The 6612-nt window shown below is 34.1% G+C and overlaps 1 long non-coding RNA gene across 2 annotated transcripts; it reads right to left on the bottom strand.

The window, feature by feature from the left end:
• Positions 1-2497: 2497 nt before the first annotated feature.
• Positions 2498-3954, bottom strand: LOC111881413 (uncharacterized). Of its 2 annotated transcripts, XR_002846820.3 has the most exons (5): positions 3558-3954; positions 3387-3466; positions 3163-3286; positions 2967-3028; positions 2498-2898 (listed from the first exon to the last, which is right to left on the bottom strand). It is a non-coding gene; the product is annotated as an uncharacterized LOC111881413 (long non-coding RNA). The 2 variants fall into 2 exon arrangements; XR_002846819.3 differs by having other exon boundaries at positions 2499-3028.
• Positions 3955-6612: the final 2658 nt, after the last annotated feature.

The following is a 6612-nucleotide window of genomic DNA, read 5'->3' as shown; positions in this document are numbered from 1 at the left end:
TTGACTCCCACACCAAAGAGCTTAGATTTATTAAGATTAAGATTAAGGCCCGACACCAAAAAGAAGCATCGCAAAATACGAATCAAATTTTGGATATTAGCCGCATCCCACTATCCTAAGAAAATAGCATCATCTGCATAAAACAAGTGAGAAATAATAACATCATCAGATCCTAAATGAGCACCCTGGAACACCCCTTCTGCAACCGCATCCTCAACTGCAATATGAAGACCTTCCATAGCTATAATAAACAGAAAAGGAGAAAGAGGATCCCCTTGTCTAAGACCTCTGAAAAGTTGAAACTCATCCATAGGACTTCCATTAATCAACACAAAAGATTTTGCATTTGAAAACATACCCCAAATCAAACCTCTTAATTTCTCACCAAACCCGAGAAATAAAAGAATCGTATCCAGATATTCCCAGCTCATCGAATCATATGCATTTTCAAAATCTACCTTAAACAACATAAGTTTTTTCTTCTTCTTCTTAAACCACTTGACCAACTCATTCACCACCAAAGGACCATCTAAAATTTGCCTAGATTTATGAAAAGCAGACTGTTCCATCCCTATAACATCATGTATCACCGGAACTAACCTATTGGTCAACACTTTAGCGATAATCTTAAATTGCAGACTGATAAGACTAATAGGTCGATAATCATTAAAATGAACTGGGTTATCAACTTTAGGGATCAGTGTAACAAACGACGAGTTACACCCCACCGGGAAATTTGGTTTATCAAAAAACTCTTGATCAAAAACAATAACATCACCAGCAAGGATCTCCTAAAAGTGTCTAAGAAACCGAAAAGTAAAACCATCAGGACCAGGGGCACGATCCACTCCATAATCCCAAACAACATTTTCAATCTCATCATCCGTGAACACCACTTCAAGAGAAGAAGCAACTCTCGAATCAAGGGACTTGAATCTATGGCATCTCCGATTCAAACTAATACCTCGGAAAGGCTGGAACTTTGCTGCATAGAAGTCATAAAAAGCCTTTTTCACCTTAGAAGGCTCTGAAACCCACTCCCCATCAATAGACACACCTCTAATCATCAATTGACGTCTTCTTTTTTTCAATAAGGCATGAAAAAGTGCAAAGTTCTCATCACCCTCCACAGCCCATGTTGATCTAACGTTTTGCGCAACGTCTAGAGATCTAACTTTTTCTAGATTTGCCAAATCACCAAGAATACTTCTTCTCTCGAGAATAAGATCATCACTAGAATGACCATCATAAATAGATTTATCAATATCTACCATTCGACGTAATAATTGAGAAGTAGAAGTTTGTGAAGCAACCTTAGTTTCCGCATTCCAAGAACGAACCCTATTTCTAATAAACTTAAGTTTGTTTTTGAACGCAACAAACTTGCTCCAAGCTGAGTCACCAAGAATCTCAGAAACAGCCCCTTTCACAACATCTTTAAAGCCCTGCATAGAAAGCCAAGAATTAAAGAATTTAAACGAAGAAGGCCCATAATCAACAATATCTGTATGCAGTAGAATCAGACAATGATCAGACCACTTCCTATCTAACACTGAAACCTGAAGTTGGTTAACCTTATAAAAGAACCGATCTGACACTAAGAATCGGTCTAGCTTGCTTAACTTAGTTCTGATTTTATCAACTCTAGTAAACCGCTTCCCCACCATAGGCACATCGATAAGACCATTCTCCTCAATAAAATCATTAAACGACATAGATGAGCTAGGACAAAATACAGAGCCAAATCTTTCCGCCGCCTCTCTAACGACATTAAAATCCCCAAAGAAGACATAGTTACCCCATTCCTCCTCAATAAAGGCTGAGAGGTATCCCCATAAATGTTGCTTTCCCACTAATCTTGAGGAGCATAAATATTGACCATAAATGCTCGTTACCATTAAAAAAGCTAATTTTGTTTTTAATATTGGTTATCTTATTAAATCAGTTTAGTTATTTATTTATTTAGTTTATTAAAAGTTAAATCTATTTCTTTTTATATATAATTCCTCTTAATTTCCAAATAATACTATGTAATGTAACATACAATTCTTTATATTGTCTAAATAAAACAATTTTTTACATATATTTTTGGATATGATTATACTACATATCTATTTACTATGATTATACTTAATAAAATATTAAGGTGAACATTATGCCAAAAAAAAGTTGAATATTAATTAAATCCAACAATATTTCTAAACTAATAGTATTATACATGATTACGTATCAAACTTAAAACATTTTTCAAACTAAACCATTATCAAACCCTTGGCCTGAATCTAGGACATAAACCCACATCATTAGGAAGAAAAATTGCTATAACCTTAAACCAATATACGAATAGATTGTATGAACTCATCCTTGATGAAACTATATAGTGTGCAATGTGTAATATAGTGTGCAATGTGTAATAAATGCAAAAAATAAATCTATATGGTGAAAAAACACTTGGTATACGAAACTAAAAGAGTCATATAGTAATTAAAAACCCACTTTTGTTTCTTTGGGTTACATTACTATGCAAGCCACAAAACTCCAGACTTTTACGAATCAGCAGCTTATACAAGCTACAAATATGGACACCAAGTCATTTAACACGTAATTAAAATTTTCTCCTTAAATACAACCTTTAATTACTTGGGAATGTATCAGACTTTGCTAAATATGGATACTCCTGTGCTTTTAACACCAAATGGTTTTATCCAAGTGTATTAATTCCTAAAAAGAATGGAATAGAAGTGAACATTCCATTATGGAAAAGTCAGGAAAAACACAAACATTAGAAGTTTAATCATATATATTAACAGTAAAAAACATCAAAAATAATGTTGAATCAAATGATGTGATGCTTTCGTCCAATCTTTTCTCTTCAATCGAAAGTATTTGAACCTCAGTCTGCAGCCAAAAGATATAAATTTGATGGTGGTCTTTAATAAAGAAATACTAGTAACAACTTTTAATACCCTTCCGAAGCAATTCCATTTTTTTGTTGCTCGACCTCAGGCCAAAATATAATATTTTCCCCCTGAATTATAGAAAATAGAAAGGATAAAATAATTTAAGTAAACAACGGATATGATGCAGATGATGAAATTTATTAACAAAGTTTCTTTCATCAAATAATTATTAATTCTTATCAGAGCCATCGCAATGTCAAACCTTAGTCCTACTGGAACATTGATAACCACTAGAGTGGTGGTGGTTGTAAAATTTGTACAATGGAGCTAGGTACATAAACATCTTCCATTTGAATCAGATTCACAATTTTACCCTTCTATTTTTCCTGGCATATACAAAAACAAGAAATTAAGGTCATCATTTTGTTTTCACTTCATGATTAATAATATACATAAAAAGAGAGATGAAACTTGATGCTAGATCACCTTAGTGCTCTATAATTTCTCTAGCAGCATCAGGATTCACTTGAAGTTTAAGAGGTTGAAAGCCAAAATCTCCAACAAATCTTATAAAAAAAACATATTGATGCTATAAAGATTAGAAAGGAGAAATGTAAGCCATTCATAAGCAAAGGTTCAAATAAAAAGAAAGCATACCTGGATAACTTTGATAAAATGAGTCTAGTATGGACTTGTTGACTCCATCTAGTGTAACACCCATATTTGCAAAAACCTGTGACAGAATTACAAACATTATTCCTTAATGCATTATGCAAAGATTCAAAAGAGTAGATTATTTACAAAGATAAAAAATCAAGAGCCCAGTTCCACTTTTAGTATTTTCAACCATTTTTATCAAAGATGGTTACATTTTCAAGCACCACAAATTTGAATTCTCAACATAATTATAGTTCAATCAAAGATACTTAGTCAAACATTTTGAAGCACCACAAAAACTAAATATCATTTTTGTATTTGTGCGGGAGATGTTGGGAAATCAGTTATTTAGTTTTTAATTCTGCAAAATTATATAAAAACCAAAAATTTTAGAAGAAATAACTATCGAAGATGTATCAACCTATTAACATTGATATAAATATGCTCTTTTATATACCCAATGACTATGCAAAATGGTCTTGGATGTTTGAAAACTCCGGAATTTTCTCCACCTCACGCAAAGGGTATTAATATGTTGTATAATTAAATGGCCACGGGTTCAAAATTGAGTGGATTAAGCATTTGCCAGCAAATTTAACTTATTGGCGTGGAAGATTCAACATTTGCGGCTTCCTAAACGCAAAAATTTGATCACACGTAGAATTTCAATTAACTGTCAAAGATGTCCGATCTACTGCACAGAACCCCCATATTAGACTGAAGATCATATTTTCTCAAAATGTCATGTCTTTTGAGTTTTGAATGGTTTTCGATGATATATTTTATTGGTGGGGTATCAATACTACTCATTACTGTAGAAAACAAAGGTTAATGACCAAAATTCCATGCATGACACCAAAACTCATTACTACTTCTGATAAAAAGCACCAAATACTCCAAATGGCCTGGAGATTCATAAAGTTGCAAAATTTATGAGATCTCACTACTCAAACCTGTCAAGACGTGAAGAAAAGGGACAAAATCTAAAGATCTAGCAACTTATTAATGAAATAGTTGGGTGTTGGACACTCACTAAGGTCCGGAAGATATGATAGAAGATGTAGATGATGCTTGCTAGGTAAATCACCACACCAGAGGCTTATTTCTCCTTCAAAGATCACCAAAAACACCAAAATGAGTTCACAATTACAATGGAGGCTAGGGTTAGGGTTTCTGAGCTTGAGAGGGTGATGGCGACAAAATAATCATGAAATCCTAGCTATAATGTCCTTTAAATAGGGCCCAAAGGCCAAGAATTTGGGTTTTCTCCAAAAACACTTGCCATGTCGTGTCACATGTGGCCACGACATGGTGAGTCATTTTAAATCCACAATCAAAACAATACTGTCACACCATGGTGAAACTCCACCACGTCGTGGCCACCCAAAATAAAAGTAGATCATTTATAAATTTACTCATACTTGGAATGGGTGTTACATCATCTTCGAAAACTTACATTTTCCAAATCTTAACCCTATTCTTTGCAGCTACCGACCTTTGTCACAAATATGGAACATTACTATCATTGGTAAGATCTCCATCAATGACGTCACCACATCCATTCATCTTTTCCGCTAGTAGAACCCCAAGATCTTCGTTAGCTGGAAAAGATGGGGCGTTCCCGCGGGTTTTCTCATTTTCATCTTTCAGCTCTATAAGTCATCGTCGAATGGATAAAGAGAGAGCGTAGTAGTAGGTAGGGGAACCCTACCAGTGGGTATCGGTTGGGTAAGGGCGTTTTTAGTGGTTGATAGTTTCATTTTATTTAATTCTTTTTATAGTTTGTTTTAACATATTTTAGTGTATTTTTAGTTAGACTTCATGCATTTTTTTTCTTTTCGTTATTTTATATCTATAATTGGGGCTTTCTAGTTTTTGAGCTTTATTGCAAACATTTGGAGGAATGGAGTGGAGCGTGGAAGGAGATTCGGAAGACAAATGAAGTTCGAGCAGATGAGCGGGAATGTTGGAGCTTATCAAAGAAAGTTGGGTTGAAGATTGATGTCATTGGAGTTTTCTTTGAAGATTATATGCAAGAAACTTGGGCCTTGGATGATTGAAAGATGAAGAATTATATATTATGGATTGTAGGTTATGGTTGTTTTATTTGGTCTTTTGATGGTAATAAAAAGAAAATGGACTTTTTTTTGATCACTAAATGTTGCAATTGAGATTTTAGGATCAGTCAAAGAAGCAAGGCAAAAGGACAAAGAAGACTAAAGAGGAAACATAGACAACAAAAGCGTTTTCGATCAGCACATCTCATGAGGCCACGTAAGATTTTACACTACAACTCACGTGGCGTCATGGCTCCTGCAAGCGCAATTTCAAGTTTTCACGTGGCGTCATGGCTCCTGCAGGCGCAATCTAGAATCTTGTTGAATGTTTGGTATTTCTAAACACACACACACACACACACACACTCTCTCTCTCTCTCTCTCTCTCTCTCTCTCTCTTTCTCTCTCTCTCTCTCTCTCTCTGTTTTTTAAGATTAGCCATGTTAGGTTAAGCTTATTTTGGTTGATGTTGGTTTAATCCATGGATGATTAGTTATTTTGAAGATTTCTTATGAACTTGTGCTTGAAATTTATGGAAGTATTTTCTAGTTAAACATCTTTTTATGTTTGTTTATCTCTAATCACGAGTCTAGCTGAATGAATGTTTAATTAGTTGGCTCATTTCTTGGTTAAGTAATAGCTCTTCAAATTAGCAAGCAACAAATGGTTTGTATGGTTGTGTTGATTTCAAATAGACCATGGAAATATTTCCCCCATAATGGTAATGTAAGGATTTAATTACCTTTTGGACTTGATGACTCTTAAAACCTAATGCTAATTGATTTTCACAAAATTACATGCTTCATTAACTTTGTGACTTTGATTATGGAAATGTGTTTTGAGCTTCTCTAGTGATTTTAACAACAAAGAAGAGTTGAGGTGATTTATGCTTATAAATTGTCATAACCAAGGTAAATGACATCACAAGTATTACACCATAACATCTAATGATAAGTTAACTAATTGTCCATGTGTAATGACCCAAAAATCAAGTGTAA

Source organism: Lactuca sativa, chromosome 1, assembly GCF_002870075.4.
Source record: "Lactuca sativa cultivar Salinas chromosome 1, Lsat_Salinas_v11, whole genome shotgun sequence".
Lineage (NCBI taxonomy): Eukaryota > Viridiplantae > Streptophyta > Magnoliopsida > Asterales > Asteraceae > Lactuca > Lactuca sativa.
Note: the sequence above shows the minus strand (reverse complement) of the source record. Positions and strands in the feature narration are given on the sequence as shown.